The sequence below is a fragment of the Pseudorca crassidens genome, chromosome 13 (assembly GCF_039906515.1).
Source record: "Pseudorca crassidens isolate mPseCra1 chromosome 13, mPseCra1.hap1, whole genome shotgun sequence".
In the NCBI taxonomy this organism is placed as follows: domain Eukaryota; kingdom Metazoa; phylum Chordata; class Mammalia; order Artiodactyla; family Delphinidae; genus Pseudorca; species Pseudorca crassidens.
Window position 1 is genome coordinate 73,470,842 of NC_090308.1, and position 24,620 is coordinate 73,495,461.

A 24,620-nucleotide genomic window follows, 5' to 3' on the forward strand; every position below is an offset into this window, starting at 1 on the left:
GGGGTTCCAGAAGAAGAAGAGAAAAAGAAAGGGACTGAGAAAATATTTGAAGAGATTATAGTTGAAAACTTCCCTAATATGGGAAAGGAAATAGTTAATCAAGTCCAGGAAGCACAGAGAGTCCCATACAGGATAAATCCAAGGAGAAATACGCCAAGACACATATTAATCAAACTGTCAAAAATTAAATACAAAGAAAACATATTAAAAGCAGCAAGGGAAAAACAACAAATAACACACAAGGGAACCCCCATAAGGTTAACAGCTGATCTTTCAGCAGAAACTCTGCAAGCCAGAAGGGAGTGGCAGGACATATTGAAAGTGTTGAAGGAGAAAAACCTGCAACCAAGATTACTCTACCCAGCAAGGATCTCATTCAGATTTGATGGAGAAATTAAAACCTTTAGAGACAAGCAAAAGCTGAGAGAGTTCAGCACCACCAAACCAGCTCTACAACAACTGCTAAAGGAACTTCTCTAGGCAAGAAACACAAAAGAAGGAAAAGACCTACAATAACAAACCCAAAACAATTAAGAAAATGGGAATGGGAACACACATATCGATAATTACCTTAAATGTAAATGGACTAAATGCTCCCACCAAAAGACACAGATTGGCTGAATGGATACAAAAACAAGACCCATATATTTGCTGTCTACAAGAGACCCGTATGCTAACACATATATATGGAATTTAAGAAAAAAAAAAAATGTCACGAAAAACCTAGGGGTGAAACAGGAATAAAGACACAGACTTACTAGAGAATGGACTTGAGGCTATGGGGAGGGGGAAGGGTAAATGGTGACAAAGCAATAAAGAGGCATGGACATGTATACACTACCAAACGTAAGGTAGATAGCTAGTGGGAAGCAGCCGCATAGCACAGGGAGATCAGCTCGGTGCTGTGTGACCGCCTGGAGGGGTGGGATAGGGAGGGTGACGCAAGCGGGAAGAGATATGGGAACATATGTATATATATAACTGATTCATTTTGTTGTGAAGCTGAAACTAACATACCATTGTAAAGCAATTATGCTCCAATAAAAAAAAACAAACAAACAAACAAAAAAAAACAAAAAAAAACAAAAAACAAAAAACAAACAACCCAATCCAAAAATGGGCAGAAGACCTAAATAGACATTTCTCCAAAGAAGATATACAGACTGCCAACAAACACATGAAAGAATGCTCAACATCATTAATCATTAGAGAAATGCAAATCAAAACTACAATGAGATATCATCTCACACCAGTCAGAATGGCCATCATCAAAAAAATCTAGAAACAACAAATGCTGGAGAAGTTGTGGAGAAAAGGGAACCCTCTTGCACTGTTGGTGGGAATGTAAATTGATACAGCCACTGTGGAGAACAGTATGGAGGTTCCTTAAAAAACTACAAATAGAACTACCATATGACCCAGCAATCCCACTACTGGACATATACCCTGAGAAAACCATAATTCAAAAAGAGTCACGTACCAAAATGTTCATTGCAGCTCTATTTACAATAGCCCAGAGATGGAAACAACCTAAGTGCCCATCATCGGATGAATGGATAAAGATGTGGCACATATATACAATGGAATATTACTCAGCCATACAAAGAAATGAAATTGAGCTATTTGTAATGAGGTGGATAGACCTAGAGTCTGTCATACAGAGTGAAGTAAGTCAGAAAGAGAAAGACAAATACCGTATGCTAACACATATATATGGAATTTAAGAAAAAAAAATGTCATGAAGAACCTAGGGGTAAGACAGGAATAAAGACACAGACCTACTAGAGAACGGACTTGAGGATATGGGGAGGGGGAAGGGTGAGCTGTGACAAAGCGAGAGAGAGGCATGGACATATATACACTACCAAACGTAAGGTAGATAGCTAGTGGGAAGCAGCCGCATAGCACAGGGAGATCAGCTCGGTGCTTTGTGACCACCTGGAGGGGTGGGATAGGGAGGGTGGGAGGGAGGGAGACGCAAGAGGGAAGAGATATGGGGACATATGTATATGTATAACTGACTCACTTTGTTATAAAGCAGAAACTAACACACCATTGTAAAGCAATTAAACCCCAATAAAGATGTTAAAAAAAAATAGTTGTTCTATAAATAGTTGTAATTTTATTGAGAGGAGGTGAACTCAGGGCATTCTGCTCTCGATCTTGGGAACTTCTCCAACTTTCATATCCTAAGTTAGGCTTTATGATCTCACAGATATGAACACTTTTGCACTATTTATGTGGATAATTATGTTAAAACAAATTAGTAATGGTAAAAGACACTCTAAAGACTCTGTTTAACCTTTTTAAAAGAAGGGACTCAGGGATATTAGAAATGTCCATTTATTTAATAACAATTGACTATAAATTCTCAGTGTTTACGATGGAAATGTATCTTTTAATCAATAATATGTTTTTAATGTAGCTCATGTTAATATAAATGTAACATGTTTTTCTTTTTTCTATAATTCAATAAGGCTATTTCTCTACATTGGGCTAAATTTTAAGATTTAGTTTTACAGTAGGTGGCATATGATATTAAGCTCTGAACATTTTTAGGATCATATAATTCAATCAACCATAGACACTTGAATATTTAATGCTTATTTTTGGTTTGGTTATTGTTTTTGCCTCATCATTTAATTCATGATATCCTACTTCATGTTAAAACATAATTTAGCTTTATTATAGATAAAGCATATTAGTGAAGTAGAAATAGCTCAGAAAGGAAGTCAGAATACTTAACCTCACCTGCTTTTAATGAATTTATATTCTGTAAGCATCAGTTAACACATATGTAAATTAGGCCAATAATTTCCTCTCTCTTGCAAGGAACAAATGAAGTAGAGCAGACTGGTTTTATTAGTACTATTGCCCAATTGTAGCAAAGATTCCAAACTAAAATCAAGATACTTTAGACTACTCAAAATATGGGGGATTTTATTATTTTTTCTTTGAAATGCTGTTTCATGAGATTCTTGATCTGTTTTTGTTGTTTTTCCCACTGTTTCGAAGTTGCTTCATGGAATTCCTTCCAGAATATGATAAGGAACAGATACAAGAGTGTGCCAATAGGATTATAGAACAGAATAAAACTTCTGATGCATAGCACACATCTGGTTTAACAGTGACATCAAAGAAGGGAGAGTCTGAAGCCCACACGTTATTTTTAATTTGTTATATTCTTTGGTAATCCTTTCTTCTTTTGGGTTTTGGAAAGAACAAATATACAGAAACCTAATCAGTTACTGGGAAATTTTGAGGCAGAACAACTACTATGTGCATACGAAAAGAAAAAGTGGCAGCATTTTTTTTTTCCCCAGAAAAATAAAAAAGATGAATCAGGCATTTTTCTCTCATTATTCCTGCTCATGGATAAAGCAAGGAAATGATGTTTTCTTCTATACATAATCAGAAGGTTAGAATCAGGTGTGTTTATAAATAGACTATATATATATGGCTAGATTGCTCACTGAAGTTCTGTGAAGAAAAGCAAAATGTATTTTAGAGCTAATGTATGATTGTGTGATATCTTTGGCTGAACTGAGCAAAGCACAAAAGAAACCAATTATATCCCATGTTGTTAAATTACTTTAAATTTCTACTTTTAATCCTTGTTGGTTAAACTCCTGGTTAACTGTTCAAAATGTGTTATTACAAGTCTGCCAGAGCTCCTGGGGTCATTGAATCTCTGTATAATACCTTACTAGCTAAAGCGCTCTGCCTTTCTCTTCTAATGGGTGATGTGTGTACTGGAGGGCGAGGGGTATTGGAGGAAAATGAGGAGAAATCACCCTCATCACAGACATTATACTGGCATATTTGCCTCGATATATACCCCTTGCACCCTTCCATTATAGCATTTTCTTAAATAAGTGCTGATGAATGAGTTACTAAATGAAGTTAGCTGAGCCTCTTTAATATTCAGAAACTCATCGAAGGGGGACAGGTAGAAGGCAAACTCCACCAGATAGCTGGGAAGCTCTGAGAATAAAAGACCCAATGAGGCCTTGAACTTCATCTGGGAACTGTGCCCTGGGAGCTATCCAAGGTACTAACCAGCTATAACTTAAACTTTGTTCCAATTCGGATTAGTTTGTCCTTGGAAAGCAGTGGGGGCAAAGCGGGTAGAGAGAAGGGAGAGATGTTCTTCTCCCAACTATAAATTTAAGGCCTGCCTTTGTTCCAAGTCACGTACACCTGGGACAACTATTTAATCTTTTTAAGTCTGAATATCTTCACCTGGAAATGAACATAATAACTACCTATCTCATAGGATCATAAAATATTGTGAGGATCAAATTGGTTAACACATGTAAAACATTTAACACAGTATCTAGCACAGAATAGGTACTCTACAAATGTTAACTCATTATTATGCATTCAAAAATACAACAAGCACCCATGTACCTACCCCCAGAACTACTAAATGTTACACTTGTTACACAATCCCCAGATTTAATGCCTATCTCTCTTACTAGAATTTTATACTTCATAGGGACAGAAAGCATATCTTCTTTTATCCATTGCTTGCCCAGTACCTGGTCCAAAATAATAGAGTAGCCACGAAGGAAAGAGAGCGGGTTGCATCATTAAAGCCATTTGAAAGAGGGGGAAATGTACACAGTATGCCAGCTTAGGAAAAAAATGGAGCCAGGGACTTTACCCAAAATATGGTCCTGCATTTTTTCTATCTATTAGAACCCCTTTTTCGTCATTCTTGAAGTGTAAAGTAATATTATAAATACCTGGGCCAATTTCACAATGAAATGCTTTGGGAATTAAGGTATTTTTCAGCTTTGTCTTAAGGCTGTCTGACCCTACAAGTTCCTCTAAGTTTATAAACTCACCCCGGCACCACACAGGCAGCACAGCATAAAAACAAGCCACTTACACCCTCCTAATGTTTACAGTCTTCATTCTAACCTCTAATGGCTAATTGAATTTGGAATCCAAATCTGTTCCTGGATTCCCCTGTATTCAGACCTCAAATATCGTCTTCCAGCAGATTGTGCTTCCTCACACTCTGTGCCTGACATCCATCATGCTTCTCCAGCTCTAATATCTATTTTCTTTTAACACTACAATTTTCTTTTCTCCTGTTATTCCCTATTGATTCAATCTGGATAAACATGCCAAATAGCCAGTCTTCCCTGGAAAACACCTCAACTCTGGAACCAGAGACAAGTTAACTCTCCAGCTCTCATTCAACATGAAATCAATAGAACTTTGGAAAATGAGTGACTGAAAGAAATTCAGTGTACAGATAATTTGACTTATAATCATTCCAACCTCATCAAATACCAAAACAACAAAGAAAGTTTGATATGAATGGAATTCTTAAAAACCTATTTTTCTGTATTTCCTAAAATCTACCTGGATTTTGTGCAGTTATATCAATCTCTTTGTATTCAACATACCATATTTCAAGCACAATAAAGTTCATGATAAAAAGTAAGTCTACTTTTTCCTAATTAAAAAGTTTTTTATACTATGGAATGAGCCCCTAAATGAAGCAATAGAAGGATAATTACTGCAAAATCAAGCACACTGAATAAAGAATAATCCAATATATTTGGAATGATGGACAGAATGATCTGCTGGCTTTGTCTCCTTACAGTTTTTATGATTATGTGAGATGTATAGACTGCATAAATGTCTACTTATTTCTCCTTAATTATTATTTATTCTTTTCTTCTTTTAGGATGTCAGCCAAAGGGGACATTAGGTCTTTTACGATAATCAAAGATGAACACTCTGCTTACAAATAAATATGTACATAGTCATGATTGCAGGCTGTTGAATCTGAAGTCCTTTGGAGAGCATATACTTTCTTACTAATGACTGTAACAACTACACAGAACTACACAGTACTGAGAGACTAAAGAATTCATTCATGAAATAATTGCATAGCTATGTTGATTTTCATTTTAGTAGCAGGGAAATTTCCTCTGCTTGAGAAAGAACTTAAGTTTTTAACTTAAGTTTTTAAAAGTTTATTGGACTGGTTATAGGGGTTAGTGGGAATGGAAATGTTGGTGCTGTAAGTTGCCACCAAAGCCATTAAGGATAAGTTCCAAAGTCTTCATTCAAATAAAGAATGTTATATTATAAAGACCAATGTTATCAAAGATCACATTCATGTTCTGTGAATTGACTCTACTTTTTAATGTCCATTTAAAAGAAAATATAAAATAATATTTTATAGATTTATTTGGAAAACTCTGTCCTACGTATTGGCTTCCTAGGATTTTTAGGAAAAGCACCTTCTCAAAATCCCATTTAATTACAAATATACCACCCTTCCCAATAAAGATTTAATTGGCTCCCAGAGTACTGGGAATTTGAATAATTGAATCAATTGTATGAACTAGGAGATGAGATATATTCAAAATCATCTTAAAGAGATAGAATGGCTTTCAGGTGTAAAGAAAGATCTTAGGCTAATACGACTAATGGCACTGGGATATTTTTAAGAATGTATGTATACCTCAAAATTGGAGGATCAGCATAGAACAGAAAAAATATCTTCAGTGAACCAAAATTTATAGTGATTCCCTAGTACTATGCAGAGAAGAAGTAGCCAGTTAATTAAATTCAATGTTTTGTACTGTAACATATTCATGCCTCTTATGGGAATGGATAGGTTATCACAGCTTAATTTTACTAGCCATTTAAATCAATCAAACAAGTCTTGTTCCAATTTCATGATGTCTCAAAAATATGACTTCCTGAATAGAGATTTCTGAACAGAGATGATAGAACAGCCAACATGAGTATCTAAGTTCATACTTTGCTGTAAATCACTATGAGTTAATAAGTAGGCAACCTATTTAATATATCAGTCTCTTATGATGTTTATTATGAAGAAGTCCTTAAAGACAGATTCACTTTCATGGCACTGAATGAATCAAGTTTGGGGTTCCACAAGCCACTGACAGTTGACACAAAAGCAAGGCACAGCTTTTGAGTTACCCTCACCATGGCATAAGACGACTAAGCATTTCTTAGATGCTATCTAACCTCAAATTTGCCACCTAAACTCTGAAATAAGAAGTGACATATGAGGTTTTTGAAGCAAATCATGGCCATTCTCCGAGATGTGACCTTAAGGAATAGAGATATGACCCTTGTTACATATTCTACTGCTCTTAAATAAACTACCCTCATAGCATAGAATGAAAAACATATCATGCTCAAGGATTCTGTAGGTCAGGAATTGACAGAGTACAGTAGGGATATCTTATTTCTTTTCCTGGAGCCTCAGTTAGGAAGACCCAAATGGCCAGGAGTAACTTGCATACCTGAGCACTAAAGTTATATGGAAGCATTTTCACTGACATCTTGGGCATTTGGGCTGAAATGGTTCAAAGGACTTAGGCAACTGGGACTGTTAATCAGAGCACCTACATTTGACTTCTTGTGATTTCGGATTTCCAGAGCAGGGGTTGCCAGAGGAAACATCCTATGAGAAAGCAACCAGGGAGTGGCCATTCCAAGAGAATCAAAGAAAGCAGTATGGTCTTTTATGACCTAGCTTCAGAAATCACATAGTTTCACTTCTGCTAAATTCTATTATTAGACTTATTTATAGCAAATCTCTAAAGTTAATCCAGTATTCTATCTTTATTTTCTACATAGCACACAGTTATGTTATTTATATGTTATATTTATGTTATTTATATGTTATATGTTATTTATATGTTGACTTGTTTATTCTCTCTCCCTGGCACTAAAATAAGCTTAATGAGGGGAGAAATTGTGTTACTGACATACTTATTCACTGACTTATTTGCAACACTTAGCACTATCCTAGCACATAAAAGATGCTAAAATCTTATTGAATGAATTAATGAACAAGTTAATGTTCCTACATTCCTTGATAGATTAAAATAAGTAGGACTATTTATAAAACATAGACGCACTGAATTTTCAAAGCTAGATGCTATAATACTGTGCTTGAAATCTGTGATTATCATAAAATATTTCGTGGAACACTAAATCTATGATATGTTGCATAAAATGGGTTTCATGGTCAAGTGTGTTTGGGAACACTTAACGCGAGTTAATTCCTGAAAAATCACTCTGCTCTTTCGCACATTAAAGTCTCTGAGAAATCTTAGCATTTAAAAAAATGTTTCATTTTGTTCTACTCACTTTACTCAACTTATTACAAAACACCTTAGAATAGTTACTTAGCTCCCATGGCTCTAGCTTTCCACTGAACACATTTTAGTCCAACCTCATCCTAATTTAGTTAGTGTTGATTCCTGGATATCCAGGTGCCAGAAGGATCTAAAGGTGAGGACCCCCTTTCTGGAGATGTCACCATAGGTGACAGAATTCAAGCTACTTGTTTAAGGTCACAAGGAGAGTTGCTGGAAAGCTGAGAACCGAAGCCAATTTCTCCTTCCTATTAGTGAAATGTTTCATTTACAACACAGCGGCCTTTTCAGATTCATGGACACAACTCTACCTTGTGCTCATCATGGACAGATGATTATCCTCTTTTGAAAACCCTTTGAGAGATACTGTTTGTAATCTCCCTCAGTAGTCTGCCCGATTATTTATCAGGTCAGACTCAGACTGCAGTAGGGTGGGATTCCATTCCGGAGGGAAAGCATTTTCTTTGTCTGATTTAAAATGTTCCATTAAAAAGTAATTTATGAAAAATTCACAAGCACAGTTTGCACTTGTGCCTTGGCCAATAGGGTGGTGGAACTTGGAGCAGGGTCTCCAGCATGCACTCAGTCCTTGGCACCAGGCCCCAGTTTAATGACAGTCTGAGTCCTCACACTTACAGGCCCCGCCCAGTGAGGTTGCCAAGCGTTTGTCATAGTCATGCACATCAGTCAGTCACGGAAATGGAATGTGAAATGGTCCAGAGTGCAGCAGACCCTGAGGCAGAGGGTTTTCCAGCTCTAAACTGCTGAACATTTAAAATACAACCTCTACAGAGTCTACTGAATTAATAAAATATGTATTTAAGTATTCAGATTCTCTCTTCAGTTCCTCAAAGATTTTAATCCCTCCACTGATTTAGAGACATAACTTCATTTATAAAAAACTCTCCTCTAGGCAGATATTTATCCATTTGTCCAATTATGATATGTAATAAGCAGAATCTTAGGAAGCTGTTGATAAAATATTATGCAAGAAAGAGCGTTGACTTTGCATTCCCACAGGTGCAGTTTAGTATCAATATTAGCTTCATCAGTTGCTATGGAACCCTTAGCAGTTTACTCAACAAAGCCAAGGTTCCCAAATCTGAAAAATAGGGACAGTAAGTACAGCTCCACTCTACTGTTGTAAGAACTAAATAAGAAAACATATTTGCAAATAGCTGACAAAATGCCTGGCACATGGTAGGCTTTCAGTAAATATTCTTTCCTGTCTCATACAAAATCAGAGTTATATTTTAAGTCTACTGGGAAACAGTAATTAAAAGAATCTTGGGACAGTGGAATTGGGAAGTTGTTGTTCAATGGGTATACAGTTTCAGTTTTGCAAGATCAAGAAGTTCCAGCCATCTGTTACACAACAATGTGAATATAGTTAATTACTGAACTATACACTCAAAAATGGTTAAAATGGGAGAGGACATCATCAAGATGGTGAAATATGAGGTCCCCTGCTCATATTCCCCCTCACCAACAATAATTCGACAGCCATCCATGGACAAAATTGCCTTTGGGGGAGTTTTGGGATTCAGGTAGAAGATTCTGAAACAATGATGGAACTCAAGACAAAGAAGGGTTGTTTGAAGAGGTAGGTCTGAGCCCAGGTAGCAGATTTGTTGACTCTAATCTCAGCTACAGCCCTATAAACAACCCTGTCCCCGTGTGGACTTGACTACAGCCTCGTTTGGCCATGGTCCTGCCACCAGCACCATCTACCAAGAAATTTAAAAGTCATGCCTGCCCATGGCTTGGGTAACAGGCCCATTGACCTTGGTTCTGGCTGTGGACCCTGAAGGGTCTTGTAAACCTGCTCCAAGTCCTCTTAGCCACCAGTCCTGCCCATCCATGTCCCAAAGCAGGCCCTCCAACCTCAGTCCTGCAGACCCTGAAATGTCCCTGTAACTCAGTTTCAACCTCTCTCAGCCATGAGCCAGAAACACTCCTTCCCTCCCAGGAACTCACCAAGGCTCATCTGTGTCCCCTGACGTAGGCCCATTGACCATGGTCCAACTGTGGATCTTGAAGCAGCCCTGTAACTGAGCTCCAACCCCTCACAGCTAAGTCTGGGAGCCCTCCTGACCACACAGGGACCTACTGGGAGTCATACCTGACTATGCCCCCCTGGAGGCAGGGCTGCCAACATCAACCCAATTGCAGGTTCTGAAGCAGCACTGTAACCTGGTCCCAGTCTCACTTGGCCATATTCCTGGGGAAGTCATGCCCAACCAAAAACCTGGTAGGAGGCATGCCTTTCCATACCCCCAGAGGCATACTGCAGACCTTGGTGCAAGCCACGGACCATGAAGCAGCCCTGTGACTTCCTTCTAGCCCCTCTCAACTGTAGTCAGAGCTCAATCCTTCCTACCCTAAGACCTGTCAGTGATCTGTCAGGAGCCATCCTAGAGACCCAAAGAGAACCACACTCATCTGCACACCTGATAACAGACCTACCAACTATGAAACTCACTTTGGGCCCAGCAGCAGCCATGTGACGCAGCTCCAACCACACTCGATTGTGATCCTGGAGAAAATATCATCATCCCAGAGACCCAACAGAAGATATGTGCCTGATAAAGGCAATCTGTAAAAATTAGAAGAGGTGTTTACTTCTTCAAATGCACAGACACCAAAACAAGGCTACATGGATCACAAAGAATCAGGTAAACATGACACCACCAAAAGAACCTAATGAAACTCCAATAACCAACCCCAGAGAAATGGAGACTGATGTATTGCCTGACAAAGAATCCAAAATGATCATCATATAGAAGCTCAATGAGATGAAAAAGAGCACAGACAGACAGCTAAATGACATCAGGAAAACAATGTATGGACAAAACAAGACATTTAATAAAGGAATAAAAACCATAAAAAAAACCAAGCACAAATCCTGGCGATGAAGAATACAATAACAGCACTGAAGCATTCAATAGAGGGCTCAACAGCAGCCTCGATCATGCAGAAGAAATAATCAGCTAATTCAAAAATAAGTCATTTGAAATTAGCCAGTTAGAAGAACAAAAAGAAAAAAGAATTTAAAAAGGGTGAAGAAAACACATGGGACTTATGGGTTGCCATCAAGCATTATGGGAGTCCAAGAAGAGAGAGAGAAAGAGGTAGAAAGCAATTTTAAAAATCATAGCTGAAAACTTCCCAAATCATGGGAGAGATATGGACATCAAGATACATGAATCTCAAAGGACCCAAAACAAGATCAACCCAAAGATTACCCCTAGAAACATTACAAATTAATTCGACAAAGAGAATTTTGAAAGTAGCAAGAGAATAGACTCATCACATATAAGGTTATCAGTATACTTCTCATGAGAAATCCTGCAACCCAGGAGGGAGTGGGATGATATAGTAAAAGTGCTCAAAGGAGAAAAATAATAATATTATACCCAGCAGAGCTGTACTCCAGAAATGAAGAAGAGATAAAGGATTCCCATTCAAAAAAAGCTGAGGGTGTTCATCACCACTAGACACGCTTTATAAAAACGTTAAAGAGAGTTCTTCAAGTTGAAATGGAAGGACACTAAGTAACAACATAAAAACATATGAAAGTATAAAACTCACCAGTAAAGGTAAATATATAGTCAAACTCAGAATACTCCAATACTGTAATTATGGTGCATAAATCACTTTCAACACTCGTATAAAAATTAAAAGACAAAAGCATTTAGAATTACTGTAGCTATAATAATCTGTTAATGGAGAAACAGAATAAAAAGACATAACATAAAATGTGGAGAAGTACAGAGTTTTTGTATTTAACTGAGGTTAAGTTGCTATCAAGTTACATATATGAGAAGTTTTAGGTAAACCTTATGGCAACCACAAAGAGGAAACCTCTAGTAGATACAAAAAGATAAAGTATAAGGAATCAAAACATACCACTACAAAAAAACCAACAAATCACAAAGGAAAAAAACAAAAAAAGAAAAGAGAGACAAAAGAACTATAAAGCAGATGGAAAACATTAGAAAAATGACAAAAGTTAAGTGCTTCACTAAAATAATTAGTTTAAATGTAAGTGGATTAAATTCTTCAATCAAAAGACATAGAGCAAATGAAGAGATTAAAAAAAAAAAAACAGAATCCAACTCTATGCTGTCTACCAAAGACTCACTTTAGATTTAAGGACACATATGGGTTGAAAGTGAAGGGGTAGAAAAAGATATACCATGTAATTAGTAAACAAAAGACAGCAGGGGTAGCTAAACTTATAACAGAAAAAAAAAAAAAAGATTTTCTGTCAAAATCAGTCACAAGAGAATGTCACTATATAATGAAAAAATTAATTCATCAAGAGGATATAACCATTATAAATATATATGCACCCAATTTTGGAGCATCTAAATATTTAAAGCCAATATTCACAAAACAGAAGGGAGAAATTGACAGCAATACAATAATGGTAGGGTACTTCAGTACCTCATTTTCAACAATAGATAGATCATCCAGAGAGAAAATCAACAAACTTTCATAACACTATAGACTAAAAAAAAATCTAAAAGACATATATAGAACATTCCATCCAACAGCAGAAGAATGCACACTGTTCTTAGGCACACATGGAAAATTATCCAGGATAGATTATATCTTAGGCCACAAAACAGGTCTTAACAAATTTAAGAAGATTACAATCATATCAAATATTTTTCCTGACCACAATGGTATGAAACTAGAAATCAATAACAGAAGGAAAACTGGAAAATTCACAAATATTAGGATATTAAACAACACATTACTGAATAACCAATGCATCAAAGAAGAAATCAAAATAGAAATCAAAAAATATCTTGCAACAAACAAAAATGAAAAACAACATACCAAAACTTATGAGATGTAGAAGGAGCAATTCTAAAAAGAAAGTCTGTAGTGATCACTGCTTACATTAAGAAAAAAGAAAGATCCCAAATTAAGCTATCTAATTTTACATTTCATGAAACTAGAAAAAAAGGAACAAACTAAGCCCAAAGTAAGCAGAAGAAAATGATAAAGACTTGAGGAAAAATAAATAAAATAGAGACTGGAGAGAAAACAGGAAAGGTCAACAAAACTAAGAGTTGATTTTTTGAAAACATAAACAAACTTGACAAAACTTTAGGTAGATCAACCAAGAAAAAAAGAGAGGAGGCTAAAAAAAATAATTGTATAAATGAAAGAAGAGAAATACAACTGATACTACAGAAACACAAAGGCTCATAAGCGACTGCTATCAATTATATATTGACAAATTGGATAACACAGAATAAATGGGTAAGTTCCTAGAAACAATAAACCTACCAAGACTAAATCATGAAGAGAAAATCTGAACAGACATTAACCAGTAAGGAGATTGAAGCAGTACTAAAAAATCCCAACAAAGAAAAACAAAGAACCAGATGGCTTCATGTGTAAATTTGACCAAACATTTATAGAAGAATTAATGCCAACTCTTTTCAAACTCCTTCAAAAAACTGAAGAGCAGGAAACACTTCCAAACTCATTTAAGAGGTCAGCACTACCCTCATACCAAAGCCAAACAAGAATACTACAAGAAAAGAAAACCACAAACCAATATATTTGATGAACACACACGCAAAAATTCTCAAACTACTAGCAAACTGAATTCAACAGGATATTAAAATAAACACACACATCATCGAGTTAGATTTATCCCTGGGATGCAAAGATGGCTCAAAATACACAAGTCATTGTGATATACGACATTTATAGAATGATGGATAAAAACCATGGGATTATCTCAATAGATTTAGAAAAGCACTTGACAAAATTGAATATCTTTTCATTAAAAAAAAAAAAAAACTCAACAACTTAGTATAGAAGGTTTAGAAGAAATGTACCTCGACATAATGAAGGCCATATATGACATGCCCACAACTAACATCATACTTAATGGTGAATAGATGAAAGATTTTCCCCCAAAATTAGAAACAAAACAAAGGTTCTCACTCTCACCACTCTTATTCAACATACTCATAGAAGTTCTGGCTAAAAAAAATCAGGGAAGAAAAAAAAATAAAAGGCATCCAAGTAGGAAAGGAAGAAGTAAAATTGTCTCCGTGTTGCAGGTGACAAAATTTTATTTATAGAAGACCCAAAAAACTCCATCAAAAAACTGTTAGAACTAATAACCAAATTCAGTAAAGTTGTAAGATACAAAATCAATATAAAAAAATCAGTTGCATTTCTTTATCGAACAACAAACTATCCAAAAAAGAAATTAGAAAAAAAAATTCCATTTACAATACCATCAAAACAGAATAAAATACTTAGGAATAAATTTAACTAAGGAAGTGAAAGAGCTGTATACTAAAAACTATAAAACACTGATGAAAGAAATTGAAGAAGGCACAAATAAATGAAAATATATGCCATGTTCATGGACTGAAGAGAGAATTAATATTGTTAAATATTCATACTACCCAAAGTGATCAACAGATTTGATGCAATCTCTATTAAAATTGAAATGTCATTTTTCATAGAAACAGAAGTAAAACAATTATAAAATTCATGTGGATCCACAAAAGACCCTGAATAGCCAAAGCAATCTTGAGAAAGAAAAACAAACCTGGAGGTATCACACTTCCTGATTTCAAATTATATTACAAAGCTATAGTAATCAAAACAGTATTGCACTGGCATAAAAAACAGACACACAGACCAATGGAACAGAATAGAGAGCCCTAAAATAAACCCACACATGTATGCTTAACTAATCTTGACTAGAGTGCCAAGAATACACAATGTGGAAAGGATTGTCTCTTCAATAAACAGTCTTGGAAAAACACTAGGCAAAAGAGTGAAATTGGACCCCTATCTTACACCATACACAAACATTTACTCAAAATGGATGAAAGACTTAAATGTAAGATCAGAAACCATAAAACTTCGGGTTTGGTGGGACTACTCAAACTAAAAAGCTTCTGTACGACAGAGGAAATAATCAGTGAAATTAAGAGGCAACTTATGAAATGGGAGAAAACAGATACATCTGGTAAGTGGTTAATATCCAAAAAACATAAGGTACTCATAAAATGCAATAGTCAATGGCGAGGGGAAGGGTAAGCTGGGACAAAGTGAGAGAGTGGCATGGACATATATACACTACCAAATGTAAAATAGATAGCTAGTGGGAAGCAGCCACAGAGCACAGGGAGATCAGCTCCGTGCTTTGTGACCACCTAGAGGGGTGGGATAGGGAGGGTGGGAGGGAGGGAGACGCAAGAGGGAAGAGATATGGGAACATGTGTATATGTATAACTGATTCACTTTGGTATAAAGCAGAAACTAACACACCATTGTAAAGCAATTATACTCCAATAAAGATGTTAAGAAAACAAAACAAAACCCAATAACCCAATTATAAAATGGGCAAAGGACCTTAACAGAAATTTTTTCCAAAGAAGACATATAGATGGCCAACAGGTATATGAAAGGATGCTCAGTATCACTAATGATCAGAGAAATGCAAATCAAAACCACAATGAGATGGTTAATAACAAAAAGAAAAGAGCTCACAAATTTTGGCAAAGGTGTGGAGAAAAGAGAACACTTGCACTGTTAGTGGGAATGTAAATTGGGCAGCCACTATGGAAAACCATGTGAAAATTCCTCAAAAAAAAAAAAAAAATAGAACTACCATATGATCCAGCAATCCAACTTTTGGTTATATATCCAAAGGAAATGAAATTACTATCTTGAAGAGATATCTGCACTCATATGTTCATTGCAGCATTATTTATAATAGCCTATATATATATACACATATGTATACATATATATGTGTGTGTCTGTAGAAAATTGGAATATTATCCAGCCATAAAAAGAAGGAAAGCTTGCCATCTGTCACAACATAGATGAATCTGGAGGACATTATGCTAAGCCAGGCATAGAAAGACAAATACTGTATGATCGCACTTATACATGGAATCTAAAGAAGTTAAACTCATAGAACCAGAGTGTAGAACAGTGCTTGCCAGGCATCAGGAGATGGAAGAAACAGGAATGCTGCTCAAGGAGTATAGACTTTCAGTTACAAGATGAATAAGTTCTGAGGATCCAATTACAGCATAGTAATTACAGTTTATAATACAGTGTTGTGCACTTAAATGTTCTCACCAAAAAAAAAAATTAGTAACTATGTGACATGATGGATGTGTTCAAATTGGGAAAAAAGGTTAACATAGTTTTACGTTATATGTTTTTTTACCACAATTAATTTTTTTAACTAAAAAAAGAGGAAAACATCAGGAAAATCCCAATTGAGGTACATTCTACAAAATACCTGACCATTACTCCTCAAAACTCTCAAGGTCATGAAACACAAGGAAAATCTTAAAAACTGTCACATCCAAGAGGAGCCTAAGGAGACATGATAACTAAATGGAATGTAGTATCCTGGATGGAATTGGGGGGTGGACGGGGAGAGGTGGGGCCTTACTTAAAATCTATAGGAATCTGAATAAACTACAGACTTTAGTTAATAATGATGTTTCAGTATCAGTTCATTAATTGTGACAAGTGTACCATACTTGTAAAATATTAATAATAGGAGAAACTCTGTGGAGGATATACGAGAACCCTCTGTACTATCCTCTCAATTTTTCTGTCAATCTAAAATTGCCCTAAAAATAAAGTTTGTTTTTAAAATAAAGTTTTAAAAGATTGGAGTTGATCCCTTTGTAAAGCAAGGTAGTGTTTTAATATGAATAAATACCTATGTATTTACTTGTTCTGAAATGTCAGATTTTAGCACCGGCAACTTTTAAAAAGGAGAACAACTTATATTATGTCAATATTTCTTCTGTATCACTTGTGGATAAAATCTGAAAACTAAAATATACTTATTTATAAATTTTTAAACTACAAAAGGGCTGCTTATTCTTTATCTCTTCATAAAATTACAGCACTTATACTTCAGAGTGAATATTTGGGAAATTGTAAATGTATAACAGAGGAAAGAAGCACATAATTAAGCCTCCATGTATTAAAACTTTGGCCAAAAATAGGCCAATAGAATAGTAGGCCAGGTAAAGCAAGGAAAGGACAGATCTGTGATATACGTATGGTGATAGAAAATCTTTGGGACTGGTTAATTAATAAAATTACAAACTTTAGAAAACATTAAGTTTCACTGATACGTGACGCACCAATTCCACTCTGTAATAGCCACAGAAATGTGTGCATATGTTTACCAAAAGACATTACTAGAATATTCATAGCAACACTATACATAACAACACTATACATAACAGCACCAACAGAAGACGCTACCTAAATGTTCACCGATAGAAGCGTTAAAAGGAATTATGATATGTTTATACAATGGAATACAGCATTAGCCAAGATAATAAATGATCTATGACTAACAGCAACATTGAGGAATCTCACAAGCATAATACTGAGCCAAACAAACCAGACATGAAAGAATACATATTATATGATTCATTTCACATAAAGTAGAGAAACACACAGAACTTATCTATTACCAAGAGAGCTGTTATTCTTTGGGAGTTGGTAAGTAGAAGGAACTAAAGAGGCTTCTGGGGTGCTGGTAATAGTCTCTTCCTTGATCTGGGCATGTCCAGTTTGTCAACATTGATGAGTTGCACACTGATAATGTGCTACCTTTCCTGGTGGTACTTTATACTTTAATTAAAAATTCCAAAAATTTTACTTGAAATTAGTTTGGCCATGACCCCAATATTTAAAAATTTGCGTAGTATCAAACAGACTCTACTGTATAGCTCTAAGTACATCAGATGAAAAATGGTTCAGAATTCAGCTTGTAAGGGCTCAAGGTCATGTAGAAGAAGAAAATACCATGTATTTCGATTACGTCCATATAATCCTGAAGTATAAGATTAACTGAGCCAATTAATCAGACCAATGAAAAGGAAAACTGTAAAACCAGTCCATTGACTGAGGGGAAAATATTTGTTCTAGATTCCTCATGGGATTCTATTTCTGCTTATTCATCACTAGTCACTGAGGATCCTCAACCATAGGCTCCAGCCTCGTTGGCCCTTAAGCCAATGAGCATCACACTGAGAGACCATCTCCGAAGTAATCAGTGGGGTCTAGAGTTAGCTGGAATCCCCATAACTGAATCACTAAACCTCAGCCTTTGTTTGTGTCTCCTCCACCTGTGCAAATTCTGTATACTTGGGTTTTACCACTCTTCCTACTTTGTGTTCCAAATATCTCTAGGACCAGTATCCTAAACTCTAGCCAGTTTGGCCAGGATCCTGCAAGCTTGCCTGGCTCTAGCCAGCTCCCTCTCCTTTCGGAGTTAGGTCCTGTCCCAGTTTTATTTAAAACCGTTTGAGTTCCCCTTGGACTCAAGAGAGTACCACCAGCCTAACTATAAGGGTTTCATTTGCTGCTAGGCACCCAACCACCAGGCAGGGCCTTTTAATTATGAACACTGTGTTCTCAATTACTTTAACTTTGCTTGCTGACCTCCCTTCTGAGCATGAGCCCTAAGCCAGGCCATTTTTTGGAATGGTTTATTCCCCTTTTCCTGATATGCCACCATTGTATTCCAAAAGCCATAGGCAAAGCCCACGAAAAATATGATATGGTGAAAAAAGCCCCTAGTCACTGCCTTCTTGGCTACAGAGTCAACCAAATAAAAATGTACCAGCTTACATTATTTTGATGCTTAGTAACCTAAAGGCATGGAAAATTCTCTCAATAAAAAGGCATTTAGGCCTGGCAAAGCCTGGAAATGCAGACAATGATTGCAGTTCTACATTTCAACTCATTTTCCATAAACATGTATAATCATTACAAGGTTAAAATTAAAGTTCACTTGTGCCTCAAACTATAGAAATCACTTTATATCAAATGTCAACCAAATCTGCAAGCTATTTTCATGTAAGGAAGAAAAACGTACTTTGATATTTCACACCAAAAATATGCTTTTTGGGCACATTCAAATCAAAATAAAATTATTCACCTTAACAATTCAATCTAAAAGTAAATTAAGATAGTTACCTAATTTGAAAAGACTAAAAAATTTTAAAGCAAAAATTACAAATGGCTGAATTCTGAAAATATATATCAAAGGGAGTACCTGGAACCACAATTACCTTTCAAATGATTCTACTACAGTAAAGTCAAGCTTAACAGTTCAACTAGACTATTTCCCTGAAATAATCATTTTTTTACTGTTTTGTGGTTGCCCAATTATTCAGGTGTCCTTGTACTGTGTGTTCATTGGCTCCTGTTGGCCTGAGGTCTCCACTGCATCATGGTCTACCTGGCCTGACCACCACAAAATGAAAAGTGAGCAAATCCACTTATTGTAAGGTAATAAAAGGCACTGTTCACAGGCTAGGCAAGATCATTGTCTATAAAGTGGTTGATGCAGGAATAGATAAAGATATACCAGTTGGGAAAAGCTTTGGATAATGTCAAAATGAATACATGACTGAAGATCAAGAGAACCAAGCTACTTCAAGGCTACTTCCAGGTGTAAGTAGTTGTAGGATTGAATACATTTGATGAATTTGATTGAATACATTGATGCATTTCTAAAACTTAGTAACTGAGCACAGACAATAGATTTTGGTACAATGAGGTGCTGTCAGCAAATTCTATAATTATAGAATAATTTTGATAAGTTGTTGTCCTAGTCAGTTCAGGGTGCTATAACAGGATACCAAAGATAGGGTGCCTTAAACAACAAACATTTAAATTTTTTTTTGGTTGAAGTATTTATAATTTACAATGTTGTGTTAGTTTCAGGTATACAGCAAAGTGATCGTTATGTTTTTCTGATTCTTTTCCCATATAGGTTATTACAAAATACTGAGTATAGTTCCCTGTGTTATACAGCAGGTCCTTGTTGTTTATCTATTTTATATACAGTAGTGTGTGTGTATTACTCCCAAATTCTAATTTATCCCTTCCCCTTCCCCCCTCCTTTCCCCTTTGATAACCATAAGCTTGTTTTCTATGTCTGTGAGTCTGAAAACAACAAACATTTATTTCTCAAAGTTCTGGAGACTGGAAAGTCCAAGATCAAGGTGCTCAATCCAGCATCATGTGAGAGTACTCTTCCTGGTTTGCAAATGACTCGCTTCTCATTGTGTCCTCACATGCCAGAGAGAGACAGAGACGAGAAAGCTCTCTACTGTCTCTTCTTGTAAGAGCACTAATTCCCTTCATGAGGGCTCCACCCTCATGACCTAATTACCTCCCAAAGGCCCCACCTCCCAACATCATAGTATTGGGGATTAAAATTTTTCAAAACATGAATTTTGAAGAGATACAAACTTTCCAACCATAACAGTTGTCATTCCTAGAGCATGAAACTGGATAAAAGAAAATTTTGCAGTGCAGTGAATATGGTTTCTCTGACAGGAATTTAGAAAAAGCTACATGACTTTGTTAAAATGGTAAATATTTGCTGTGGGCACACTGGACCACGATGTTTCTGGTTCACTCTGCTTAAAAGAAAAACTTAACAATAAGAGGTGTCTGCTCTAAACTCTCTCTTTTCAAAATTCATTACTAACCAAACTTAATGGTGGCCTGGATTAATTTTAAAAGATAGGACATGAATTTTCTTGATGTATTTATATGAATCACTTTATATACTGCACAATGCATAATGAATTCAAGCTTTCAATGATTTAAAACTAGTTAAGCTGTAATTTAATATACTGTCTTAGTGTTTTTATCTTAATTCCAGCTATAATGTTTATTTCCTAGCTTTCCATTTACTCATTTAGATATCTTAGGTAATTTATTTACTTTTTTGTTATTTTTATTTTCATATGTGTGCAGGCAGTAGGAAACATTTCTTACCTATTTCACAAGACTATTAGATCAGCTGAATTACTCTTCATCTCCAAAGAAGGAATAAATGACATTAGCATAGATTACAATTTTTCCAAATAGACAATGACTATTGTTATATTTAGTTATATTCTCTGTACTCATGGTCATATATGTTCCAATATTCTGTAAAGAGTATATAGGCATGAAAAATGCTTATAATTAATTTTAAAATTTTATTCAAAAACTCAGGTAGGTAACAGAGCAGATGAGGCAATGTATTAAAAAAACAATCCCAAGGAGACAGTGAGTGAGAAGAGTTTCTAGAATCGAGACTATTCTTTCCTTTGACCTTATTTTCTTTAAGAATAAGGAATCCAACAACTGATCGTAGCCATCAGATCCACTTGGATCAGGAAAGCAAAAGTGATACAGGGCTTCCCTGGTGGCACAGTGGTTGAGAGTCCGCCTGCCAATGCAGGGGACACGGGTTAGTGCCCCGGCCTGGGAAGACTCCACATGCCGCGGAGCGGCTGGGCCCGTGAGCCATGGCCGCTGAGCCTGCGCGTTCAGAACCTGTGCTCCGCAATGGGAGAGGCCACAACAGTGAGAGGCCTGCATACCGCCAAAAAAAAAAAAAAAAAAAAAGTGATACGAAAAGGCAAAAATAATCATTTAGGTATTTCTCAAGAAGTGTGATATATAAAAAGATCCTTAGACTAGATTCTTTGATTTTTTATTTCTCTCTGTGAATATAAACTTTAAGTACAGTAGTGGATAAGTTAAGGCTTGATCATAACTCCTTATACCCTATTGTTCAATGAAGGGCTGAGCTTTAAGTATAAGCATAGAAACGTAAGATGTCTTATCCCCTTATTTTACAGATGAAGATTTCTAGTTCACTGGGATAAATTTACTTGTCCTAGAATAAAATAAATTCAGGTCAGACCTAGAATTGGAATGCAGAGTTCTCATTCTTCGTTTAAGATCCTTTCCATTAACCCAAATTATCCCTAAATTATTCTTAGTTGGACCTGATAGTTATTGAGATTATTAAATTCTTACTTAATCTGTACATTTAAATTTTATATATGTATATACTATGTCACTTTCTAGCAAGGGGTTATTCCTAAATTATGGATAGCTTTAAGGAATTAAGTCTTATCTGAGTTTCGAGCAGCTCTTCTACTCGCACATTAATGAACAGTCACCATCAAAGCTGAATCTTCTTTTGCTCTAAGTAAAATAGACTTTTTTTTTTTGATAAGAAAGTAGAATTTATTGGTGGGCATGAGTAAGGAGGGGACAGTGCCAAGGCTCTCACGAGCGCAGGGCCTGCCATGTGTCCAGAGGGCCACGATTAGGGATGTATTCGACCCCACAGCCATCGGGAATGAGCCGCTTTTCTGCCACCATGTTTTCAAATGCGTCTGCATTAAACTTAGTAAATCCCCACTTCTTGGAGATGTGGATCTTCTGGCGGCCAGGGAACTTGAACTTGGCCCTGCGGAGGGCCTCAATCACATGCTCCTTGTTCTGCAGCTTGATACGGATGGACATTATGACTTGGCCAGTGTGGACCCTGGCCACTGTGCCCTGGGCTTTCCAAAGGCACCACGCATACCTGTCTGGAGCCTAGACTGGGGACAGCATGCCTGTCATTAATGTCCACTGGAAAGAGCTGTCTCCAAGGTCCCTCAGGGCAACCCATACAGGCAACAGGCTGGTACACTACCAAGGAGGCTACTCTTTACAGCCATTGCACATGGGGCCCCCCCATCGGGAAAAGAACACAGTCGGCTTAATTGGCTGCTAAACTCTTTTTTTAATCATCAGTACTTATATTTAAAAATTATCCAAATTCAAGATTTCCTAGCAGGCTAAATTGATCCTAAAACATCACAATCAGAATTAACTGAAATAAGACATTATTCACATAATAGATTTGTGTAAGTCTATGTTACATTGGTTCCATTAGAAATAATTTTCTACCTGCTTAAAAAATAAAGAAAAAAAACTCACCATTCAAGATTTCTGTTCTAAATAAAAGCAATTATGTGCTACCTCCTCTGATTTCTGCTCCATTTGGAGTTTGTTTTAGGTATTTCACTTTGGTGTTTTTTAAGAAATACTAATGCAATAAAAATGAGCCTTGTCTAGTGTTCCTACTAATAATTTATGTATGTATACATAATTTCCAGAAAAATATTCAAATATATTTCAAATCTCTCTTACTATTAATATAGGTTCTGTTAAGCTTTCCAAGAAATGTGAGATTGTATTAAAATTTTAATTGAGGGTTTTTCAATGTTTGGAGTTGAGAAAAAGTTGTCCTGATTTAGGCAGTGTAATTCAACTCCTGCAACTACTAAAGTAAACTCAAATAAAACTTATGGATATGGTTATCAGACAGCCGACAAACGCAAAGTTTTCCCTCTGTCAGGAAAGTTTCCGGCGGGAGAGAGAGCATGCATAAGATAAAATGTGCTCCATAATCAAATGGATAAGGCTATTTATTGAGAAGAAAATAAATGAACCATAATGTTATAGATGTATAGACTTTGACATCCCATAAAGTGAGTCTGAGTCAAAAACTAGTCATCAAAATAAATGACCTAGAGGCTAAAAGTAGTACAATGGTCTGCCTGTTTCCTGCCTGCTCCTCTAACTCTTACCCAAGTCTAATCATCCTTCATCTCTAGACTCAGTCCTGTGCCAGACTTGGCACCCATTTGGCCTCAAATACTGGAGCTATAAGCTGGCCTATGGCAGGAAAGTGGCAGCAAAGAATCTGTTCTGACCTTGGGATTATATTACTTACTTCATTCATTCATGTATTTAAAAAATATTTATTGAGTGCCTACTATGCACCAGGCATGATACCAGTCCTAGGAAGACAGGAATGAGTAAAAGTTACATCACAAGTTGCATTTCATTTTCTATAGTAGAGAAACTGAGGTAGATACTGATAAAATATTATTTCACAAGTATAAGATTAATACTTTATCAATTCATTCATGTTTTAAAAAACATTGTAAGTGTCTTTTATGATCTAGGGTTTATCCTGGATTCTGGGAATAAGAGGATGAAAAGGGCAGGCAAGGTATTTGCCTCCCTGGGGTACTGTATTCTGTAGAGGAAAGGGGAAGTGGAAAAGGCAGAGCTGGGCAGATATAAACACATAAAAGCCGTTTTAAAAATTCAAAGAAAGATATTGTCATTTGTGGTAAATGTGAAGGAGAAAGGCTAAGTGGTGAGACAGAAAATAAGAGGGGATGAGGCTACTTTAGGCAGGATAAGATGAGAACTCTGAGAAAGGTGATTTGAAATCTGAAAATACTTTTTTTCAGATTCAAACAGGAAAGAGTCAAGCTTATGAAAAGTCAGAGTATGTTCTACGTAGAGGAAAGTAAGTGTAAAGTCCTAGAAACAGGAAAGGTTTGTGATTATTCAAGGAAAAGAAGTAAGTCCTCCATAGCTGGAGCATAGTAAGTGAGACAGCAATTAGTAAGAGAAATGATTTGGGGAGAAAGAGAATTATGTAAGCCATAGTAAGGAATTTGAATTTTCTTCCAGATGAAATTGGAAGCTATGAAAGGGTCTTAAGTGTTAAAGTGAAATAATCTGATTTGTGTTTAAAAAGAT

General features: G+C 36.1%; 1 long non-coding RNA gene and 1 other non-coding gene across 6 annotated transcripts in view; both read right to left on the reverse strand.

Annotated features, from left to right (window-relative positions):
* Positions 1-24,620, reverse strand: part of LOC137204797 (uncharacterized) — a 420,535-nt gene that overhangs the window by 150,607 nt on the left and 245,308 nt on the right. The window lies entirely within an intron of this gene.
* On the reverse strand, positions 22,655-22,790 carry LOC137205162 (small nucleolar RNA SNORA70). The gene has a single exon (XR_010934026.1). It is a non-coding gene; the product is annotated as a small nucleolar RNA SNORA70 (small nucleolar RNA).